General features: G+C 39.9%; 1 protein-coding gene across 1 annotated transcript in view; it reads right to left on the bottom strand.

Annotated features, from left to right (window-relative positions):
• Pik3ap1 (phosphoinositide-3-kinase adaptor protein 1) overlaps nucleotides 1-25,961 on the bottom strand; it is a 115,496-nt gene that overhangs the window by 79,001 nt on the left and 10,534 nt on the right. The window lies entirely within an intron of this gene.

The raw sequence follows: 25,961 nt of genomic DNA, 5'->3' as shown, positions 1-25,961 counted from the left end.
GTGAAGATCACTCAGCCTAGGTCCCACATACCATGCTTGAATCTTCTCTCCTTTCCTACAAGCCAAATACCTACCTAGAGATGATAAACCTAGCACATGAGAGACACAAAGGTGTTTTTTCCCCCTGTACAGGGGATCCAATCCAGAGGCCTCTACCACTGAGATACACTTTCCGCCCTTTTATTATTCATTTTGAAACAGGATCTCATTAAGTTGCCCAGCCAGGACCCAAGTTTGCAATCTTCATACCTCAGACTCCCAAAGTGCCAAAGTGTCAATGTCCTGGCAAGTGCAGGGTCATGAGTTTGACTCCTGGTACTCAAAAAAGCAAAAACTACAGCAAAACAAAGTGTTAATGTGTACCACTGCATCTGGCTGGGAATTCACCTTTGCAAGAGCTACATTCTCTCCAAAGATCCTTTCTTCATTTTCCTCAAAGGAGCATTGTCAAGGGAAAGCAAGAGCACCTTTTTTTTTTTGTTCTCTGCTCTGCTTTGTACTGCTTCCCCATGATGGGATTATCCTATGCCCACTGATACCCACATGGGGCAGGAGCTGTTGAGACCACCCTCTTTTTCTTTGCCCCATTACTAGATGCTTTTTATAGACATTTCACCAACTGACACCAACCTCGCCTCTAATCAAAACCTTAGCAGGGTTTTTACATAAACTGAAATTTACATTCAATCATCACCATAGCAACCATAACAGAATTAGATACAACTTTTCCCCCCTCTAATATAATCTACATTTAAAAAAAAAATAACTGCTTTCCTCTTGAGTTGCAAATGGAAGCTATTCAAAAGATAACCATTAAAACTCTATTTGGAAAAAACTGCATTTAAACAGACTGAAATAAGGTTCTAAAAACAGACATTTGAAGTGGTTTCTAGACACTCAGGAGCAATCATTTATTCCTTCAGCTGCTGTGTGTATATTATGGAATTTTCAAGGATTTGGTCTAGCACTAGAAATCATTAGGCTCAAACAAAGCTTGCTTCATAAAAGTGACAACTATTCCTTGAAAGGTAATCCAACATAAAGCTAAAGAACTTTCTGAGCTAATCAGAAAATTCTGCTAATCAAAAAATCATGATATAAAAAATAAAACAAGGTTCAGTATTATTTATTATTCACTGTGTAATGGACAAAGCCTTTGAATTTTCTAGAATTCACTTACTGACTAAAGAGGACCAGTTCAATTGCTAGTGTGGCTCCAGCCTTCATGGGAATACCCAAAAGTATAAAAGAGTAAGGCAGAGAAAAAAGGAAAGAGCCCCATCTGAGAGGTCTAATTTTTTCTCATACTCAGTACAAGACTTAGGGATTCGAAGTTGTTGGAAAAGTATACTTTAGACTTGGAAAAAGGTCAGAAATTGTATCTTTCAGAAATTTGACTAAGGTAAATGAAAATGTGCTTAGGAGAAGACTAACCCTACCAACAAATTACTGAGGACCCACCCATATTATCACTCCTCTACATCTCATTCTTTGCTGCGTGCAGCCTCAGGGACTGGGTGTTGTACTGAAAATTGAGATGATGAAACTATGCTATCTTCATAAACCAAATAAACTGATCTTGTTTATAAGTCAAGCTGTCATATCGTACAATGTACTCCAACTGCTCATTTATTCATTCATCACATACTTATTGATGCTGAGAGCTGCACCTAATAAGAACAAATGAGACTCTATCTAAGACTTCATTACTTTTCTGATTCATAGTATAGCAGATGTTTTATGCTAAAACATCAGGGAGATTGCAACTCATTTTCTAAACATTCAAAATTATGTCTATAAACAAGAGGTAATGCTAATCACACAGTTGGTTGTGTCATTCATTTTAATGACCTCAGGCTGGATAGCAGAATAAGATTGATGGCTAACAGTCACCCTTTTTATTAAGACTCACCAGAAGACATTGATTCTGACGTTTCTGAAAAGGCTCAAACTTGGTCCCACTGCAACTCTGCCACTTAGGAGAAATGGCTGAATTCCACCACAGATGACAATGAAGCCCCTTCTCCCACAATGCCCCCAGTAGTCAGGCATTGTGAAAAATCAAGAAGAAGCAACTCTTAGAGCTTTTCAGTCGTTCTTTTCCATGCAAGTTCACTGACATAGCTAGTTAGGCAATGGGGCAGGGGATTTCTAAATAGTTGCAAAAATATCATATATGCTCAGAAATGAGAATCTTATATATCAAATAATATATGTTGGAAATGAGATTCTAGTTTCCTCTCTGATGCCTTCTTCAGTGAAACGGTAGCACTGCAGTGCCCAGTATTCTGAGTGAGACCACCGCTGAGGCTAAGTTCCAGCTCAGTGAGAAAAGATGTCTTGATTCATTAACAAACTCGGATCTGGAATCAGGCAAGCTTCACGCACAACATGTCCCACTGTACAAGGCAGCCTGGGCTGTGCTACAGAACCAGAGGGAGTAATACTTGCCATTCATGTGGGAGCAAATACAGAAATAATAATAATTTTTTAAAACTTACATCAGCAATCTTAAGAAAACCTCTGAGACAACTGGCAAAGGATATACTTCCTTTGAATGGATACCTTCCCAACTACTCAGAAAGATGAAACCAACCAAACACATTTTGTGTTGGGATATAAATTCACCAAGAAATATTTTTTAAAATGGAAAACCTGAATCCAATCACAGAAACAGAGCTTAGGGTTTTTAAATTGATTCTGTCTGCCAGATATTCCACGTCACCAATCACCAAAACAAGCTGAAGATAAAGTTAAAATCCTTTGCAAGAGATGAAGAGCTTACATGCGTTTCAACCAACACCTGAGTCCTTGGCTTTGTTTTTTCTTTAAAAAAAAAATCAGTAGAAAGATCACAACCTCCTCATCACAGACTCCTGGCAATGATGCAGACGTGGCTTTTGTGGTCAAAATAAGCAAAAAAAAAAAAAAAAAAAAAAAAAAATCATTCTTCATATCTTAGGGCTGTAGATTTACTGCTTTTGAAAAATATAAATAAATACATCCACAAAAGCCACAAAATTCAGTTTTTGAGTTATTTATGTCTTCATTTTTTAGACCTTCTTAGATGACTACAGTCAAAACTAAAATGTGTGGGTTGGGGGGTCAGTGCAGTGGTCATCAAACTCAAGAGGCACCTATTACTAGCATGAACTACACAAATAAAAAGCACCCTAGGTCTTCCTTATTCAGAGGCCTGGTTTTTCAAGACCATTTAGCTCAGAGGAGCATAGACAGGTCAGGAACAAAAGATGTTGACCATTCTTATCTGTTCATTGTCCCTGGTGCCACCTGGCCCCTGTTACTATCTCCATAGCTGGGCGGCAGTAAACAAGGAGCCTCATGGGTCCTGCGATAGAAATAGCCTAGCCACATTAGAAAGGGAACTGTCCCACTTGATCCACACTTCAGGGATGTAAAGTTTATTGAACATTTACTATGTGGGAGGTATTAAACTAGATACTTGCATAACCAGCCAGATATACTGTATTTTGCAGCTCACTTTTTATTTTAGCTCATGGTCAAGTGTCCTCTTATTGGTCTTCTTACTTCAGTATTCAAGAACCTCATAGTCTTTGGGTTTTTAATTCCAATGTGAAGGGTACAGACAAACACAAGAGAATCCCTGACATGTTAATTATGAGAAAAGACAGAAAAATGAAAAGAGCAAGTTGCCTAAAACTGGCTCTCCAAATCTCTAGGTCTAAAAGATGACATCTTGGAATCTAGGAGGAATCCTTCAAATACGTCACCAAAAAGTTAATAGCTATGAAATTTACTTCCTCCAGGACAGAAGGATAACAAAAAACTTTTAATAGTTAAAAAATAAAAGAAAGAAAAATAAGAACTATTGGGTTACAAGTTTATAATGAGTAAAGAGAAACTGAGAAGCCTTACTGAGAAGCCTTTGTCTCTACAGTTTTCAAGGCTGATCTCAAGAAGGTGCAATATGCCCTAAAATAGATTACGGAGCGGGGAATGGGGTTGGGGATGGGGAAGGGAAGAGAAGGACCTGAACAGGCTGGGGTCTTGAGACCCAGAATATACAGATATATACGGAGTCCTAAGCTTACCTGTGCAAAGCACCAATGTAATATAGACTCCATTTGGGGCACAAAAAGGTCTGCTACTACAAAACACCCAGGAAATATTTTAATGAAGTTGCAGGCATCAGCAGGGACTAGATAGAAAGTAGAGAGCTTTGAAGTATCACATTAAGAAATCGGGGCTTTATTTTCTATAGTTTCTCATTTGGGTTTTAGAAAAATTATTCTGGCAATGTGGTACCAGATGAACTCGAAAGGTATTGAGATGGAAATAAGAAGACCATCTAGACAGTGTTCTGTGAGGTAAGATAGCCACCTGCTACAAAACAAAATGCATACAAAACTCTATAAAGAATTCCATGCATGTGTATGTCATACATTTACAGAAAAGTATCAGCTAATTTTTTTAAAAATCAAGCTGCAGCTAGGCACAGTGGCACATGTCTGTAATCCCAGCACTTGGGAGATGGAGGCAGGAGGATCATTGAAAGTACAAGACCAGCCTGGGCTACAAAGTGAGCCCAAGGCCAGCCTGAACTGCATAGTGAGACCCTGTCTCAAAAAAAAAAAAAAAAAAAAAAAAGACAAAAAAATCAAGCTGCAGAATAATATATACATGATTCTAGTTATAATGAAAAACTGCCTAACTAGTGTATGTTTTAGAATTTCATAAGAATGGACCAACACTTCCTGCGAGTCAGCGGAAACCATGGGGGACTTGGAGGAGTAACAAGAAGTCTTAATTAGAGTAGTCTGAGCCTCTATTAAGAGGGTAACAATATGCAATATAGAAAATATGGGGAACTTCCTTTTGTCTTGTTTTTGAAATCCAATATTGTTCTCACTTTTGCTTTGTTCAGTTTTACTGTTTTGCTTTATTCAGTGTTCTGTTTTCTATTGGTTTTATTCTGTTCTGTTCTGTTTTTTGTTGCTTTTATTGTGTCTGATGGTATGGGCAGCAATTTTGAAGATAATGAGAGGCATAATGGTATTTATTATGTTGCCATTGTTGTAGCCATTGTTGATTTCCTATTATCCTGTTTTGAAATCATGTATGACTTTCACTGTTTTGTTTTGATTTACTTTATTCTGTTTTATTTTGTTTGGTTTTATTCTCTTTAAAATATGCTTTCATTCTTTTGATTGGTTTTATTCTGTTTTGTTTTGTTTGATTTTACTATGTCTGATGACATGGACAGCTATTTTAAAGAAAACAAGAGACCTTATGGTAACTATTGTTGATTTCCTACCATCTGGATTTGAAGTCCTGTATGGCTTTATTGTTCTGTTCTGATTGGCTTTATTCTGTTTGGCTTGACTTGGTTTTATTCTCTTTAAAATAAAAAAAAAAGAAAAGAAAAGAAAGAATGGACCAAAAGATATATACCACCATAATTCCTTCAGTGGAAGAAATGAAGATTAGGGAAAATTATGAATATTTTAACTTTGTCCTTTATAAACTTTTGATCGCCTGAAAAAGTTTTCTAACAAGCACATATCACCTTTATGAGTTTTGCAAATATTTCTAAGACATAAAAGATTACCATAAAGCAAAAAATTTCATCCTGATTAGAAATGAGCAGGGTATACAACCAAACCAGTAGCCATAAAAGCAGAATTGTGGGAGGAAAGGGTCCAGGAAACAGATGCAGGTGGAATAGCTGGTGTGAGCCTAAGTGATGGAGGGGAGATCATCTCAGCCACACGTCCCTCCCTAGTGTTCACCACATTTCACAGATGGTTGAAACAGGCTTTCTGAGTCTTTCCCAGGACCCAAAGCTGGTGTAACCCCTGGCCTGAATAGGTCTGAATCTTAAATCTGCCATCTCAGCCTGCTGAAACCCTTCATATTTAGGGTCTTCATATTTCCTCTTCAGGGCCAACATCCTGATTCGAGGCATCAGTAGGGAACCAGAGTGATAGCTGTGACAACACAGGCCTACCGGGACACCAGCAAGGATGACGTGTACTCAACCCTGCAATGCAGGGCCAAGCTGCTAAAATTAGCTATTAACACACAAATGCCTCTCGCTGGTTTAGCTCCCAAGGAGTCTTGACAGCAGGGTCCATGTTTGCTACAGAGTCCGCAACTCCTGTCTGTGTTGCACCACATGTGACATCAAGTCCTCACTAAATTCTCTGAATGGGTGTTTAATAAATATATACAAGTAGAGGGACAGCTAGATCACCTGAAACGAATATGAAACTGCCTTTGGTTCTTTATTTAGAACATGAGCACTCTGACAGGATTTTTCGCTTCAACAGTTCAGGATGCAGGAGTCAGTGCACATCTGTAACAGATAATGAATGTGACCCTAACAAGAGAGTAATTCAGTCACCATTACCAACCTCTTTGGCTGAAAAGTAATTACAGAATCTGAGCTCCGAGATTGTCACCAAACAGCCAACCAACTAATGAGAATCTATTGAGATCTCTGCATGCCCACATTGGGCTAGGCACAACAGAGAATCCCACAAGATAATACTCTGGTCCTATTTCTAAGGAACATGCACTCTAGTCAGGGACCAAACTGGAATTTAAGAGACGATTGGGTGAGTGCTCCCTGAGGAAATCTGATCACTAAGGCCAGGAGTCCAGGGTAGGAAGAAACCACTGGTACTGGAATTTAAATTAGAGGGGTTTGGATCCTGCTGTACAAAACAGAGCCAAAGAAGACACAGATCCACCTTACTTCATGTCCATACAATAGCTTTCCTGCTATTCATCCAACACCATGTGACGGCTTAAGCAGTAACACTGGGGGCCTGGCCACTCTTTCTTAAATACTGGAGCCAGCATTTTTACAGAGTCCAACAGACTCAGCATGTTGTTGTGTTTCAAATCTCCTCCATACAACATTTAGAATGCAAACCAAAACCAACTTGGTTCATAAACATTTGTAGCCAAAAAAAGTTCAATATGGATCCCAAATTGGCCCACTCTGCCCTGTGAAGAATAAGATAGACACGGGCGGGTATGCCCAGACAGTGGAGCAGGCAGCTGCTGCCTGGACACTTCTCATGTGACCTCTTAACCTCTATTAGAGGACTCTAATTAAGATCCCTGCCTTTCAAGGAAGAGTTGGGGGTTTTTATTTTACTATTTTTATTTATTTGTATCTGTAGCACAGAGTCTAGTCCAAGATATATGTTTGACAAACAGTGAATTAAGAGACAAATTCATCTGTCCAGGACCATTCCCTGAGTACCAGTCCCACACTTAGGAACATCCATGGCACAGAGGTTCTGGCTTATAACATCAGAAGATCAGAGTCTCTAAGGGTGAGGTTTAACCTTTCCCCAAACTGGCTTCTCCAGCAGATCACTGGATTTCTCTCAAGGTCATCATTCTTCTAGTCACTCATGCTCAAAATCTTATCTTCTTGCCAGCTCTTTCTGTCTTTCCTCAGTGAATTCCCTCCTAAATCTAGTACACATGTCCCTTGCTCTGTAATCTCATGGCCACCATTTGTGCTGGCTTTAATCACGCACACACCTCGTAAAGATTTTGCGCACTTTCTCCCTTTAAAACTGTCATGCAAAAATTAGGTTCAACCTTTCTTGCATTTCTGGTCATTCCTCCTACTCCTGAACTACACTCTGAGGCCATACATCACCCCATGGTCTCATCACTGTCCCTGGGTTATCCTAAGGCCTGAACCTAAAGACAGGCATCTGCTAGAGAACAGGTAAGAAGCGAGGTAGAGGTGACTTACTGACAGAGTGGATTTGTAGCAAACCTGATGGGAGGACAGCTGGGTAGTATAGGTAGGGAATTTGTCTTGCAGAAATTTTTACAGAACAAATAAACTTTTTCCTTTTTAGGCTTACGTGCTAGGAAGTTTTTGCAGATTTAAGGACACAAAACCCACTCACCCCCAAACTACCACTTGGTATTTCCACTGTTTTTCCAATGGGTAACTCTGCACGTCAGAGCCTTTTGCTCCTTCCAGCCAACTACTTCATTATCCACCCACACAGGAGAGGGGCTCGGTGTAAACACACCACCTGAACACTGGCAAGGCACTTAAACACAGATAGTACCAGGGGGTTAGTGATAAGAATCAGAGGGCAAGGATAAGATGTCAGAGGAACTCAGCATTTGATGCTATCTCAATACAACTCAGGACCCAATGAACTATACATATAATACAACATTTCATGAGAAAATCTGTGATATAGACTCCATTTCTTTTTAATTAATTGATCTTAACTGAAAAATAACAGTTGTAGGTAGCTATCACATACAATGTGATGTTTTGAAGTATGTATACATAGTGGAATGGCTAAATTGAGCTAATTAACATATGCATCACCTCTCCCAGTTTTCATTTAAGTAGAATCTTAAGTGAAACATATAGCTTTACATCCAACTTGCCTTTGGGAGAAAGACTCAAGACACCGAGCCTTTTAGCTAGGCTCTTTCAACAATTTCTCCAGCTCGTTTGTCCATATCACTAGCCAGACCAACAAAAAGTCCTCACAGAAGAGAAGGACAAGGCTCTTACCCTGATTTTGGAAGCCTTTCCCATGCAGGCTCAATATGACCTTGATAATTATTTTCCCCGACTATGCCTTCCAGTCAATTTCTTGGTCCAAATTCAAACACATCCTGTGCTTTCCTGCCCCTCTGCCTCATCCACCAAATTCTCTCATTCTGGGGTCTTTCCCTTTCATTCTCATCAGTTCTTCTTAAAATCCAACCCTCGGTTTCTGTTTCCTCATGAAGTTCTCAAGCAGCCACTCTGTCCAGCGCGCTTTCCTATTTCCTGAATTCTATGTGCATCCCAGTCCGCCCGCAAGCCCCTGTCTCTCATATACACTGACCTCACCACTTTCCTGCTTTCTCTCTGTACCCTACAACCACACACAAGTCCTGCTGAATCTATCTGACCTTTACCCTTGAAAATGATCTTTCCTTCACAAGTTAAAGTGACATGTATCTGTAATCCCGGCACTCCACAGGTTGAGGCAGGGGAATTACAAACTCAAGGCCAGCCTGGGATAGACAGAAATTTCAAGACTGGCCTGGACTACACAGCAAGACCCTGCCTAAAGGAGAGGGGAACTCTTCGTCCCCTTGTTCCTGAAAGTACAGTAGCCTTCTGTCTGTCACCACCTGGCCATCAGACGAAACTTACTGAAAAACAATTCTGGTCATAAGACAACTTTCAGCCCTTCCCTTTTACTGCTCCCATGGTATCCAGACTGAAGTTTAAGCTACTCAAAGAAGGATGAGTTTCAGAGGCTTTTCAGGATCTCTCCTCAGCATTCCCTTTCTGTTGTCACCAGAACCTCTATAAGCACTAGGCCGAAGTTCTAAAACTTTGGTGCCCTTCAGAACCACCCAGGGAACTTGTTAAAAACAATAACAACAACAAAACACATTTCCAACCTTTATAAACAGACATTCTGGTTCATTAGGGAGCTAACAGAACCCAAGAACACGAATATTTATAAAAACAGGGGGTTCAAAACATTTGGTTATACATCAGGCTAAAAAAATATACAGTTCCAAGCTGGGGATTTAGCTCAGTGGCATAAGTGCCTGCCTGGCAAATGCAAGGTTGTGAGTTCAATCCCAGTACCACCCCCATAAAATATATGTGTATATGGTTCCAGTTGTAGGCATCCTGAGAATCACACTTTGAAAATAACAGATAAACACATGGTGAAAACAGCTGGAAACAATTCTTTAACTTTTTAGATGGGGTCTTGCTATGCTACCTAGACTGGCCACAAACGCCTGAGCATAAGTGATCTTCCTGCCTCAGTCTCCTGACAGCTTTGGGAAACACAGTTTTTGAAAGTTCATTGTTATTAGCGGATAAGATGAAGGGCTGGTGCTCTCATATGGCCTTGGGAAAGTAACTCTTCTACCCCCTGTCTGTAACATGGAGATAAACATACCCTCTGTAATCTAAGTTAAGATTCAGCCTGGGCATGGTAGTGTACCCCTGTAATCCCAGTACTCAGGAGGCAGAGGCAGGAAGATAGCTGTGAGTTCAAGGACAGTCTAGGTTACATAGTGAGTTTAAAGACAATCTGAGCTACACAGTAAAAGCCTATCTCAAAAACACAAAAAACAAACAAAGATTAAATAAAATAATCTCTGAAATGGTTAGCACAGCATTTAGTGCTGCAAGCATCCCACAATAGCGGGCATCTGCCGCTGCTGCTGCTTTGCTATTAATAGTACTGGAAGGCGGGGGGGAGCTACAGAAGCCAGGCATGGCGGCACATGCCTGTAATCTCAGCATTCAAGTGGCTGATGCAGGAGGATTTCTATGAGTTCTGGGCCAGCCTGTGCTACACAGTGAGTTCGAAGTTAGCTTGAATCGCATAGTGAGATTCTGTTTTAAAAAAAACAAAATGCTGTAGAAAAACAGCACAAACAACACAAGTAGCTTTTTACAGTGTCTTTGGGTTGGCAGGGATTTAGGGGTTTCTTCTTCAGCATCTTTGGCAGGTGTTTACCCAACTTTAACCTGTAAGCTTCCAGTGACAGGATTCTGGTCCCCACCTCTTGAAGCGTCTGCTAAATCATTCCAGGTGTCAACAACCTGCTTCAACCTGAGTGAATTCTCCTCACTACCTCTTCTTTCGGTATCACCAAATAAATGCTTGAAGGTAATTATCAGGTCTCTTTGTGGTATATTAGATGGAACTGTAGGTCCAGTTCCATCTGGCTGGCTGGAGATCTGGGCTGATAACTATCTAAGTGTTCTTGGGCAAAGCCTCAGTCACATTTCAGCCCCGCAGCCTGTAATTCTGTGATGAAATACCTCCACTTCTTCCCTCTATCCTCCTGCAGAGACATGTTTCCATACCTCTCATCATGACAGAAAGCATTTTACATTGCTTGATAAGAAAAGTGATCCATTTGGGGGAAGATTTTTGATCCCTCTACGTTCACCAAGTGGTTTGAATGGAAGTTGTCAAGCTTTTAGAAATTCCACATCCAAGATTTCCAAAATGGGCCAATCACAAACCTCTAATTACTTGCCCAAAAATAAATGGCTAGAGATACTAATCTAAGGTTTGATCTAAATGTAATCAATTAGGCCCTATCCCAAGATTTTTAGCCTTTCAATCACAAAAAAAAAAAAAAAAAAGTATCAGTTCTTTTCAGGGTTGGACTTGGAAGAAGTGAGGTGAGAGTCCTTGGAACTCTAATTCTTGGGGAGGATGCATCAGAGAAAATGACACCAAAATGCAGAGTCATGGAAATGAGAAGCGGAGAGATAATGAACTCCTTAGTTTCAGGTATTTCTGAGGACCAACTGTACCCTGCCCTCTCTAAGGTCTGTTTGATTTCTCTTTCGCAAGCTGGGTTTTCTCATCACAATCAAACAAGTAGAGAATAATAATTTCGCCTTTCTTTGCAGGCCTTAGTGACATGAGGATAGCTCTGATTTGCCTGTTAACTGCTTCAAATGCTTCAAAATAACCCCACTCCTGCCAACAGCTGCTCCAGATGGGTAACTGGAGTCTGTATAATGCAAGAAAAGCTGTCACTTCCTACAGTCTGAAGGGCAATTTAAGAATGCATTACACAACAGTGTGCTAGCTCACTGACTTGTACTGAGTGGTCACTGCAAACCTCCAGGTCTTTTTCATCTAAACTTTGCCATTCTATGTTTGTTTGTTTGTTTCTGGAAAATGGGAGGGATAAGACTTGGGACCCATTTGAGTTGGGGCCTGTGTTCTAGCCTGCAGAGACTGTTTTAACTCAGGAATCCATCAACAGTGGTAGAATTTCTCAACTGATCTACCAAGTAAAATGGGTTACAGTGCCAGGATATTCATTCCTTCAGTTCTTATGTCGGTGCAATCAAGCTTCAGGCTTTGAACCCACATCAATGGCCTCTAACTCTAGCAGGCTGTCATTTCCTAAGTATTCTTATTTCAAATTCCCACAGTTATGATAACATTAGGAAACTAGGTTATTAAGACATCAAAGTATTTACTAACAAAATATGTTTCCAATTAAATATCTCAGGTTGTTTAATCTCAGTGCACATTTTTATCCATCAAGTCATAGTTCTGCTCCTTGGTCACTCCCGGATTTACATTTTTCCCATAATGAATAATAAATGCAGTGTGATTTCATATAACAGGTCAATTTTAGATTTTGTAAAAGATGTACAAGTTTGCAAAGTTGAGGAAAGTGCTGTTGGGAAACCATTAGAAGTAAAATAAAGCTGCTGTTAGTTGGAGAAATTACGCACTGAACAGGAGAAAATCAATAGAAATGCTGTCTAATAATCAAAACTTAATTATGGGAATAAACAATAGGCAAGAGGACACCTGGAGAAAATTGTAGAAGTCAGATGTGATCTGAACATCATTTCAATACAGCTGTAACTTTAAAAAAGTATAAATTAAGGAAAATATGGTTCAAGCATAAAATTGTGTCAGAAAAATGAACTCATCCCCTCCTGCACAAAACCTAGTAAACAGTTGATTCAATCTTTTTTTTTTTTTTTAAATCGGTACCAGGGATCAAACTCAGGACCGCCTGCTTGCAAGGCAGGTGCTTATGCCGCTGAGCTAAATCCCTAGCAGTTGATTCAATCTTTGTGTAGCTTTAGAATTAGCATGGAGCAGAATTATAATCCAGTCAAGATGGTAAAATACATTCATTTTCTAAATTTTTAGTTTTACTTAAAAAAATTAAAATTCCAGACCAAAAAGAGTGGTTTTTATTTGTTTTTAAATATTTTACTATGGAATTTTGATTTCTGCTTAAACATATTCACTTTAAGTGACTTATTCCCAGGAAAAACTGTTTCCAGATAGCAGGGCCTGCTACCCCTGTGCTGCTGCTGTCTTATAGCTCTCAACCATTGCTTCCTGTCCTGTCTCCTACAGAAGCATAGAAAAGAGCTTGTCCTCTGTTTTTCCAGGTGATATACCTTCAAAACTCTGAAGACAGTTTCCATAGCTCCAATAAAATTTGTTTTCTTCATGACAAACTCACTTCCTTCCGTTTTTTCTCATCTGACAGAATCTGAAATTCCCTCATTCATTTCATTCAGTCACTTAACAGTGTGGCTATGTGTAAAGTACTGTGTTATGTCCTGGGATACAGAGCAGTAAGTAAAGCCCTGGCTCTCCTGAAATTTACATTCTATTAAGGGGATAATGAACAAAATGAGTAAATGAATGAATGGGTGGATGGGTGCATGTGTGCCTGGACTGATGGGCAGGAAGACAGATGGGTGTGAGGACGAGTCAGTAGGTGGGGGAATGGTGGATGGATGGATGAGGAGATGGCAGGATGGATAGAGAGGAGGGTGAAGGGTGGATACCTATATGTATTCTCACTGGACAGACTCCCTTTGAAATAGTGAACGCTTTGTCAGATAAGGTGACCTGAGCTTGCAGGGTAAAGGAGGAGCCTGTTCTCCCATAGCAAAACTTCTGTTCATTAGCCTTATTAGTCTTTGTGTGCTATTTATTATTTTATTTTATTTTATTTTTACTTTTGCAGTACTGGGGGAGTGAAACTTACAGCCTCCATACTGAACTACGTCCCAGATCTTTTAACAATTTTGAGACAGGGTTTCACTAAGTCACTGATGCCCAAGCTGGATTCAAATTTGCAATCTTCCTACCTCAGCCTCCCAAAATGCAAGGAATGTGGTATATACTTTTTGGGGAACCAAAACTTCTCTTTTGACTCATGTTTAGTATGCTACAGCCATCAGCTATAATGTACTCACAAAATACAATTTTTCTCCTGCTTTTGTATAACAACACAATTACTTGCTTGGACTATGAACAGGACTTTATATAATGATCTTTATTAATTTTCAACTTAATCTTTAGCTCGTTCTTCTAATCAACATATATTTAGATGAACTAGAATATGAAACTTCTAAATTGTGTGTGTGTGTATTACTGCTACCTAGAAATAAGCAAAATGCTATTTTTAAGATTGAGTGCGTCAATAAAATTGGTGTAGAATTTTAGACAATCCTATTAAGTACTTTGATTGAAAGTCAGGGTTAAGCTGAGCTCTGGGGTACCATTAATTGCCATGTGAAAAACCCGTGCCATAATTATACACTGGGCCTATTCTTCTCTTTTCTAAAATACCATACCCCATGAGGACAGGGATTGAATCTGACTTTTTTTTTTTTAAACCAAGTTTCCTTAGGCTCTTGCATAATGAAATACCCATGACAGACACTGCAAAAACCTCAGTAAATATCCCTGAACAGAACGATAGATCAACAGTCTACACACACTCTTAACACTGGACAAGGTAACCACCCTGTCAGTCCCTCTTTGTGCACTGTGAACTAAAATGATTGGGCCTAATGATACCAAATTTCCCTTTTCTTTTGTTAATATTCTGCATTTCCATTCTATTGACCCAGTGGCTGCCTGTGTCGTTTTCCCATCAGAAACTCTAAAGCTTGGTTGCTTCCAGAGTATGGGCAAGTTTCAATAACATGAACATCTTGGCAATGGGAAGGATGAGGCAAAACTATGCTTAAAATTTCTGTCTCGGTATAGTGCATACACCTGCAATCCCAGCACTCTGGGTGGCTGAGGCAGGAGAATGGAAAGTTTGTGCCCAACTTGGGCAATTTACTACCTAAGTGAGACCCTGACTCAAAAATAAAAAATGGCTAGGATGTAACTTGGTGTGAACACACTAGGTTTTATCCCCTGTGCCTTAAAAGAACATTTTTTGTTTTTTGTATGACCTAAAGGGACTCTGAATTCAAAATGACTTCAAAACAAAATTAAACATGCAGGCTGCCAAATTATTGTAAAAAATATTTCAGAAGTGCTTTCCTAAAAAATCTTTAATGTAAAAATACAATCACAAAAAAATACCATCACATTTGAAGACCTCCTCTGGCAAAAGCAAAAACAAACAAAATCCCCAAGACTTTGATAAATGATATTCAGGGATTATTAAAATTATGAAAGGGGGAACCTAGATCAGAACAAGTAACAGTTTGTATTCATTTGGAATTTAATATGCCATGCCCTGCAATAGAAGTTTTTTCCACATTTTCCGTGTTCAACCAACCAAGTCAACAACTTATGCAAATACCCTATCTGCTACTTTTGATGAATGTCCTATTTTATGCCTACTTTAACTATAGATACAGCTTTGAACATTAGCTATACGCGTAAAAGGAAACTTAGTCTAATTTAAAAGTAGAGCATTTTCATTTCATCATCAGCTTCCCCCTCTGTTTCCTGTGTTATCAGATGTTACAGAAAGAGCCAGCACGCTGTTCATGAAATGGTAACTGAGTAGATAAAATACATACATGCAACTAACATTATTTTAAATAAGAACCTAATATGGTTCTAACCTCAAAAAGGTGATAGAGGGAAGATGTACATATTCATAAGACAAAAAACCAGAAAAGTACCAAGGAATTTCCCCAAAGGCTAAGCCAGTTCTAGAGGTTCCCTCCAAACAACAGATTTCTTCACTTTAATGATCTTCAAAGAAAAAACAAGACATACCCTCTTTAATCTCTGCTACTAATGGACCTACACATCCTCTAAGGAACCAATTAATGGAATATTCAATTCTTTTGTGGGGTAGGTTGTGTTACTGGTACATTTGAAAGTACGAACATAAAAATACACTCTACTGACCCCATCTTGCTTTGAATGGACTTGATTTTGTTTGTTTTTGTTTTCTGGTTGTAAGCTTTCTATGTGACCCAACCTGCTCCATAAAAATGGTGGCAAGCTGAAAAGTGCCAACAGCACAGGCCTCTAAGTAGGACAGTCATGGGAGGGATGGCTTTCTTCTAGATTTAAACTCAAAATCACCCCAAGAGAAAGGAAAATGGAAGAGAACCCATAAATGCAACCCCCTATTTTAAGTCGTCCATCTTTCCACCATTTACCAGGCAGCTGCCACACACAGAGCATTCTAGTGGTGACTGGTGTTACCTTTAAATGTGAAAAAGTGAAAATGAAAGTCTCCAAATGTCTTCTTTCCCACAGAACAGTCCTCCTTTTTTTTAATCAATTACTGTTCATTTTTATGTATCTTAGAAGACCAGCTGTCTACTGTTTAAATTTACTAAGCTGACTAAAATAAGAACTTTTCTGCCCAGAAGTCCGCATGACACATTTACTGTGGTTTCACTAAATTCTCAGATGAAGAGTCATTTACAACATTAAAACATCCCATTTTCTGGGCCATTTCAGGTATACTCTCCGTCATGTGAATGGCTGGTGGAAACTGAATAGAAAAGCTGCAAAAACATCCTGTAATAGTAGGGAAATTAACAAACCCACTCTGTCATGCATATGTGCCCCCACTTTCCCTGCCCCCATTTTCTTCCCAGGGACCCATAAGCACAGGTCTTCATGCAGACCACAATAAACCATACACATAAAGTATTAAATACATAATGCCCCACCATTCCCACAATGATAATGGTACAATGTTACACTGACCTAAGACTGGACTTAAGCTAATGTCCATAAACAGAAACTCACTCAAGGTCTTGCTTAAAATTCTGTTGTGAAGGGTAACTTGTTAGCTGAAATAAATATGCTATAAACATACTTGAATGAATTTATAAAATTACCAGATCAAGACTCAGGAATGAAATGCAACATAAATAATAAATACCATATGTAGTTGGAATTAGGGAGTTTCAAGCTTCTAAGTTGAGATGTCAAGTTGTACTCCTCCAGCATTTTAAAGAGGACAAGAACCGATCCAGAATGGTAGCAGCAACCACTTACTATCATTTATTACTTACTGTGAAAAATGCACCCATATTGTCCTACTGATCCTCATAAACACTGTAGTGACTAAGAAGATATCAGTTCAAACTTGACAAGAGTAAAAATATGACTCACTGATAACGAGCTGTTCTCTCTCCACAGGCATTAGCCATACAGCATGAGTGACAGTGCAGACATTAGCAATAACACAAGCCAGTGTTTTCGTTTCTCCTCACCACAGAGTCAGTCTAATGAAGCCAAGAAAAAAATTCAAGGAACTTCCACAAAGAAGCTTCACCTAAACCAAGTGTGGTGCTGCACACCCAGCCTTCCGGAGCTGAGGCAGGAGGATCCTTACAAGGTCAAGAGCAGCCTCGGCCACAAAGCGAGCTCAAGGCCAGCCTGAACTGCATAGCAGAGATCCAGTCTCAAAAAGAAACAAAGAAAAGCTGCTGCTGCTTGACCTAAAGTTAAGTTTATTTTCAACAGCTGCATACACAATGCACACCTTTCTCTGTATTCATCAAATCCTCATGATTCCATCATTTCTCTTTTCAAAATTCTTAACTGAAAGTAAAACATAAATATAGAAAAATAAAAGCATTGGAGAAATGTCTGAAACAATAGTTCAAAATGTCCTCCACCCACCCTAAAGAAACAATTATCAACAATTTTTATGTATTCTCCCAGGAAAAAAGGATGCATATACCAGTACAGATGTATTCTTGTAGCCGGGCGTGGTGGTGCACTCCTGTAATCCCAGCACTCAGGAGGCTGAGGCAGGAGGATCATTGCAAGTTCAAGACCAGCCTGGGCCACAAAGTGAGCTCAAGGCTAGCCAGAACTACATAGTGAGACCCCGTTGAAAAAGACCAAAAAAAAGTATTCTTGTAAAATATACCTAAAATAACTTCACATTATATACAGTTCTCTGTATCTTAGCTTTTTTGTCTTAGTAAATGTTGGCAGATTTTCCACATCTGCACAGAATTCTCCCTGGATTTTCTGAAGCATATGTGGTATTCCTTTGCACTGATATAACAATAATTGAATTAATAAGGCAAATGTTATCATTTGAGAAGCAAACATTGAGGCTTGATTCTGTCTTCACAGTCTCACTGCTTTAGACGGTAACCTGATCATTTCAAGGACAAAATCCTGTTGCTAGTCAAAGCTAATTTGTCTTAACAGACATTGAACTGCTGGGGCCTCAGAATGTGGCTAACAGGCTACGAAGTATAGAAAATGAGCCAGGTACATGCCTGTAATCCCAGCACTCAAGAGGCTGAAACAGGAGGATTCTGCAAGTTTGAGGCTAGCCTGGGCTACAAAGTTAAGTTCATGGCCAGCATGAACTGCAGAGTGAAACTCTGTCTCAAAAACAAACAAAAAAGGGTAAAGGGTGAAAGAAGATATCAGTAAGAAAAAAGATACAAAGATATTAAAGAATATGCCAGCACCTGGTAGGTACTCATTCAATATTTTCTAACTAAATGAATAAATCAAGATAAGCATATTTTAACACATATAACATACAATATAGTAAAATACACATGGCTCCAAGTTTGAAAGTAAGCATTCTTTTCAAGCTAAATTGTCTGATATGGCAGCCACTAGCCACATACAGTTACTAATCATCTGAAATGTGTATTGTCTATAAAATGTTTGATTAAAATCAGCTTTGATGGGGGCTGGGGATTTAGCTCAGCGGCATAAGCACCTGCCTTGCAAGCAGGTGGTCCTGAGTTCGATCCTTGGTACCAATAAAATGAAAAAGACAAAAAAAAAATCAACTTTGATGAAAAAAGAATTAAAATATTTTGCCCATTTTATACTAATTATATGTTAAAATGAGAATATTTTGTATGTATTGGGATAAGTAAGATATATTATCAAAATCAATGGTTGCCTTTTCTTATTTTAAAAACTGCAAATCTAGACAATTTTCCACATGGCTTACATTGGAATAGGTGATTTAGAATGTTAACAACATTATAGCAGTGACCAGTCTGCCATTCCCTGTTCTGCCCCAGTTCCCAAACAGGGGCTTGGCAGGTAGACACCCACCAAACACCCATTAGATGAAAGCCTGCGTCTGGTATGTAAGGCAAGTAACTAGGTCATGTATTACAAGTCAGGAGGCCGTCATCCTGACCCTACCTCTGATGGAAAAATAGCTGTGTGATTTTGGTCCATCACTGAACATGCCTGTGCTTTGTTTTGTCATCTGCCTCACAGGGAAACTGCATGGATCAAATGAAATATATTTATGGGAGGGCTTTGGAGAGGAAAAAGAGATGTCAGATCCTAGTTCTCAGTTCTAGTATTCTCTTCTAGTAATAGTCCCAAAAGAAGTGAAGTGCAAACCAATACTAAGACAACAGGTAAGTAATTAACTGATACAATTCCTGTGTCTCTGAGTTCAATCCCCAGTACCACCAAATAAATACATAAATAGGAAATTCCTGTAGCTGATATTTGCATTCTGGCTTAAGTTATAATATTTAGACAGCTGCAAAGTTGAGGTCCTCACAAGGCGGGAACTACAGCACAGACTGCTTTTCACTGCAGCTCATCACACAGTCAGCCAGAGGACTCACAGGTACTTTCTCTGAGGGACCAGAGAAGATCTAACACGAATGCCAGTGAGCAGAAGGCTACCTCTTGGCTGGCAGGGGAGGCCAAATTCACTGCCCACCTGTAGCTCAGGGCTTTGCAGGAAATTTGTAATCCTAAGGCCTCAGTGGGAAAAGATCCATAGGCACAAAATCAATCCTGGGTATCAGTCCTCACTCACTGCTCCAGCTGCTCTCAGCGGTGACTGAACTGTGCAAGTGCGAGCATGAACAGGTCCCCTGGTTCAACAAGGTGGTCAGGGTACCAGGGAGGAGAAACTCAGATGGCGTCTGGACAGGCTGTGGATTTAAGTGTTACCATCAGGATTTCACCATCCTGACTGGGCACCTTCTTCTCCAAATCACAATTATTTCAAAAGGAGAGCTATGAAGGAAGTACGGGGCCGGGGAGCATTCAAGAAGGCCACGGGAAGCCAGCTGCAGAGTAAACTAACCCACAGGAGAGAAAAAGCAAACCCAGCTACCCGCAGCCACACGGCACGAGTACAGCACAACAAAAACAGTCCATTTCACGGGGTCAGGCTCTTCCCTCAGTCGTGGTGAGGCTCCCGAATGCCCTAGAAGTTGTCCTTAACTTACCATCCAGCAGGCCACCACACGGAGCAGAGCAGAGCACAGTGACTTCCCCTTTGCTGAGAGGGTCTGGGTCCCTTTCCTGTCTAAGGGCGGCCACCTGTGACGTGTGAGAGCCAACATCTGAACCCCAGGGACCACTGGCTGTAACAGCTTGCAGAGCCTGAGCTACCACTGCCTCCTCTGACCCAAAAAGGAAAGCCAGATCAGCACACAGCCCAAAGCTGGCTGTACATCAGAACCAACAGCCAGTGCACTTTGAAATTTACATTCCCAGGACTGACCCCCCAGGGATCCTGGTTCAATGAGTCAGGGGTGCACCCGAGGCATCTGCCTGGTAAATAAGGTACAAGGGCAAGGCCACGCTCAGCCTGGCTTGGGAATCTGTGGTCTAGGAAACTCAAGCACGTTTCATTTTCTCTGTTCATTTCTCTTCTATGAGCTTACTGTACTTCGTTCCTCATCTACACATGGAAAAGGTGGGCAGGGAGGAAAGAGAAAAAAGCAAGGCCAAAGGAAAGCATCCTAGAGTCCAATGATCCTAGTTTTCTAAGCAAACTGTCCTTGTCCCTACACAAGCCATTTAACATCTCTCAACACCAGTTTCTCATCTGTAGAGAGGCAGTAGGACCACGTGAACACTCTGGCTGCTGAGGAGGATAAGGATACATAAACTGCCCGATGCAGTCCACATAGTCACTGCCCTAAAAGTATTCATCTGATGACCAGCTCTTTCCATGAGAGGCAGAAAGGGCGGCCATGCTCCATTCGAGCACCTTTGTTAATGTAAATGATGAACTTAATCAGACACAAAGGGAAGAAAAGAAATAACTGCACCAATAAAACTTACAGTGAGGTTGCACTCTCATTGTTTGAAAGTCCACTTTATATGCTTCAATAACGTAACTTGAACAACTATTTCTAAGATGAGAATATGTAATCTATTAACTAGTGATTTCTTACTGTTTATTTTTTAAATTTGTATTACTTGTACCCTTATTCTGTTTTTTTTTTTTTTTTTTCCTTTTTCTCCTTAAATTAAAAAAAAAAAAAAACTTACAGTGAGGAAGGGGCTGGATTCAGGTTCCATGTGGAAGGTGGGAAGATGCACACTGTGGGCTTGGGACCCTGTGTCCCAGAGCTCTAACAAGATGTGACTTAGGAGAGAACAGATTCACAGACAGACCAAAGCCCATGAAGATTTACTTCAACACTATTTATCAAAAGGAAAAAATTTAAAACTACAAGTAATTTTGTTTTCTTTTTTAAAATTGTGATGAACATTATTTTGGAAAAATGCTACTTTTTAAATTACAGAAAAAGGGCTGGGGACTTAGCTCAGTGGCCTAAGCACCTGCCTGGCAAGTGCAAGATTGTGAGTTAAAACCCCAGTACACACACACACACACACACACACATATTCAATCTCTAGTACTGTGTAATATATTACACAAAAAATTTTACGAGAGAAAATTATTACTCAGCCATAAAAGGTAGGAAATCTTTTCATTGTGACAACATGGATGAGCCTGGAGAATATTATGCTAAGTGGAATAAACAGAAAGACAAACAATACATGATCTCATTTATATGCGAAATCCAAAGATGTCAGATTCACAGAAGCAAAGAGGATGGTGGTAGCCGCCAGAGTGGGGAGGAAAAGAAAGTGGGGACACCGGTCAAAGGGCTTACATTTTCAGTTATAAGATGAATAAATTCTGGGGGTATAATGCATAGGATGGTGACAATAACTTATAATACCATATTTTTATAATACTATGTAATTTACTTGAAACTAAGAGGAGACTAGAACAAGTACAACTCTTATTCTTACCCCCCCACACACACACACATACACACACACACAATGGCAACTATGGTGGTCATGAATTTGCCAATTCATTTGATGGTGGCAATCATTTCACAATATAAATTTATTCTTTATCACTGCATTGTATTTCTTGAATATATTCAATTTTTATTTGTCAATTATATTTCAATAAAATGGGAAACACAAATAAATAAGTTTAGGAAAAGATTTGGAGGGTTCATTGATCCTCTGAAGGTGTTTTGAAAATACCCATTGTTTTTCTTTTAAACTCCAGTTTAATGTTAAGATTAGAAAATTAATATCAACAAAGTAAGGCCAAAGGTGGGCACACTGCTCTAAAATTTACCCATCGGAACCAAAGGCAAAGTACATTGTAATTTTAAGTACCAACAGACCTCCTGAAATCCAAACAGCATGGGGAGGGACAAGGCTAGTAAGCATAGAATAAGGCCAAAAGCAGAACAGATCTCCACAGTGATACCAATCACAGGGGACAAGGAGGTTTGGTGCTCCCTCCACCCCAGCACTCCTGCACACATGTGCACACACTTGTTAGCACATGGATGAAACAAATTTTTTCAGTACTAGAGATTGAACCCCGGGGCACCCTCCCACTGAACTACACCCCCACTCCTTTTTTATTTTTATTTTTTAAATTTTGAGACAGGGTCTTACTATGTTGTCCAGGCTGGTCATGAACTTGCAATCCTCCTGCTTCAGCCTCCACATAACTGGGTTTAAAAGAGTCAAACAAGAACTTTTAAAATAAAGCTGATGCTGGGGATTTAGCTCGGTGCCATAAGCACTTGTCTGGCAAGTGCAAGGTCATGAGTTTGATCCCCAGGACCAGAAATAATAAAAAATAAAATAAAGCTGAATGTCACCCAATGAGTCCTTTCTCACACAGTCTCACAGAATCTATTTTTGTAGTCCAGTGAGATTTGCAGCAAAGAATAGATCTCCAGTAAAAGAGGAAATATTTGCTGTGCTATGCTGTACCTGGGGTTTTTTTCACTTCCTTATTTGAAAATAATTACCCAACAAGCCCAAGAAACTCAGAACAATAGTACAGCCTGCAACACACTGGTATATGTCACTCCAGGCATTTTGGAACAAAATGAAATCAGTCAAAAGTTTCTGTGTAATTTGCCATCTTCTTAAGAAACTTCTAATGATACATTACAGCACACAGGGCTGGGCAAAGCCTTCCAAATCATCTAGTTGAATCCCATCATTTTACAGATGAAGAACTTAGGAAATAAACTGCCTGCTGCAACATACTGAGGACTCCAATTAAAATATCTATTCAATTTTAAGGTGGCTGCCAAATTTGGATAGGGGGATGGACAATAAAATAAAACCCCTTAAACATTTTCTAGTGAAATAGTAAGGATCATCAAGTGGCCCATTAAATGACAGAGTAGGCATATGGGTGGCAATAATATCCCCATCCCAATGCCAGGGCCACATATGCCCAGAGAGCTGAGAAATTACAAGCTCTCAGAGTGGACACACTGAGCCTGTGAGCAGAGGAAGAGAACTCAGGGAATCTAACCTGAAGTCTAAGGGCCTAACCACCAAACACTGGTCTAACTTTATACCTAAGCCAACATGTGTCCACAAGCTGCCTTCCATTTCCTATAAACTGGAGATTTGAGAAGATGGTTCATGTACAGAAGTACATGACCACTGACAAGGGAGAGGAGCCTAGACCCTCAGCAGCAGCACTGGTAGTTTATTAAAAACACAGATTCTCATGCCAAGTGCAATGGTGGGTGCCTTATAATTCCAGCACTCTGGAGGCTGAGGCAAAAGGATGCAAAGTCTGAGCCCAGTCTAGGCAATCTAGTTGGACCCTGTCTGAAAATAAAAAATAAAAGGTCAGGATATGTAACTCAGTACAGAGGCCCTGAGTCAATTCCTAGTGCCACAAAAACTAAATAAAACAAAACACCCCATAGATCTTGGTCTTTACACAGACATTTAGAGCTGGAATGTGCATTTGGTCAAGATCCCCAGGCCTTTGAAAGTTTGAGAAGCATTTGTTTAAAGTATAACTGACTACCTGTAACCATCTTTAATATAAGTCTCCTCCTCTTCTCTCTCTTATATTTGTCTTTATATCCATTGACTCTGAACTGCAGCAACTTCTCCCTAAGCAGCTTATTTTAATCCCCCATTAAAATAATCTGTTTCTGATGAGAGGTTATTTGCTTTCAGAGCAGAAATACCACTGGGAAATATTTCATTCTTTCTAGAATACTTGAAACTAAAAGTTCACAGCATACTGTGCCAGAGTCTTTAGAAAAAGTAAAATACTAGCAGATCAGTTTATGTAGGCACCTGTTCATTAGATATATCCAAAAATATTAAAAAAGACTTTTTAAAATATTAAAATCCTTTTTACTATGCTCTCTCTCTCTCTTTTGTGCTAGGAATTGAGCTAAGGACCTCATACATGCTAACTATACACTACTATTAGCTACAACCACAGCTCTTTTCTATCTCTTTTATAAAATCTCACCACCATTATTTTAAAGAACAATCTGTTACAGTATACAGTGTGAGGTTTCAATATACAGACAATATGTCCACAGAGCTTTGAATGACTAGTTGGTGGGTCACAGTAGCCTGCCCTCAAAATCATAACGGACTGCTGCTGCGAAGTGAACACCCAGTTGTGCCTCAGTTCTTTGTAAGTTTGGGTAGATCACAGCTCCCTGAAAGCAAGGAAATTCAACCATACATTGGGTCCTATGCTTTTTCTATCTTTGTATCCTTCTAAAATAAAGATAATAAAACTCTAAAAAAAATAACTAACTCAGGTCTCCACCATTTCAGGTGAGACATCTTTTGCAAGAGCATCAGTTTTCTGTACAAAAAGTGAGAAAGGTTTTCACTATTTTTTTTTTCTTTTGGTCTTTTTGAGACAAGGTCTCACTATGCAGTTCATGCTGAACTTGAGTTCAGTTTGTAACCCAGGCTGGTCTTGAACTCGAAATGATCCTCCTGTTTCAGTCTCCTGAGTACCAGGATTACAGGCACAGGCCACCACGCCCAGCTGGTTTTCACTATGTTAAGACATCTGGTCACTTCTATTGGTTTAGAGCAGCCTGTTCCTCCGATAAAAGCACCTAAGAAGTAATAGCTCCTTTTTTTTTTCTTTTTTTATACTGGGGATAGAACCCAGGCCTTTGCACTGAATTATACCCTCAGCCCTTTTCAATTTTGTTTTTTATTTTGAAACAAGGTCTCCCTAAATCCTAAGTGGCCCAGGCTGGGCCCAAACTTGTGATCCTCCTGCCTCAGCCCCACAGAATTATAGGCATGTGCCACCATGACCAACTTATATTGTCTTTTTTTTTTTTTTTTTTTTAATACCGGGATGGAACTCACAACCTAGCACTTGCCAGGCAGGTGCTTATGCGGCTGAGCTAAAACCCCGGCCTATATTGCCTTTTGAAGGGCACTGAGAATTAGTAAGTCCTTGATTCAGCACATCAAATGGATGGGTGAGTGAGCAAAATAATGCCCAAGTCACACCTGGGAGCACTGAGGCACTCTTAAATTGGGCCTATACTTTTCTAAGCTTCTTGGCTAATGTCAGGTATATATGACCTCCAGGAGCAAGAGAACAGACAATAGATATGCAGCCTACTCAGCCCACAGTGAGGCAAAAATAGAAAACCAAAAGAGGAACAGATGCTGTGACATGCATGAATCCCACAGTGAATCTTCTGCTACTGTTTTAATCAGTGTGTGTCACACTTACTGGGGTCACTGAAGTCACTGGCCTTGTCAGAAAGGATTTGGAATGTTTCCACTTTAAATGGAGAAGCAGCACAAAAGCCCAAAACTAGACTGATGGGGAACTGAGAAGAGGGTTGTTTTCTATACACATGTCACCCAAAGTGACACCTTTATAACACAAATGCTGAGGTTATATGAGGATAAGATGGAAGCAGCATGCAGGCAGGAGGGTTGGTGGCCGCATGCCTCACACACACACAGACTAAATCTCTGCCACCCTCTCCCTGGAACCTTGTGCCCATGTTATTCAATGCATAGAAAATTCTAGAAAGAAAGCCTTTTCCCCCTAACATAGAATACATGGGAGTGTCCTTTTTCTCTCTGGCAGTAGAGAAT

The sequence above is a fragment of the Cavia porcellus genome, unplaced genomic scaffold, assembly GCF_034190915.1.
Source record: "Cavia porcellus strain 051 isolate PalLab524CR breed Dunkin Hartley unplaced genomic scaffold, mCavPor4.1 scaffold_2, whole genome shotgun sequence".
Taxonomy (NCBI): Eukaryota; Metazoa; Chordata; class Mammalia; order Rodentia; family Caviidae; genus Cavia; species Cavia porcellus.
This window is presented reverse-complemented; position numbering and strand designations above follow the sequence as displayed.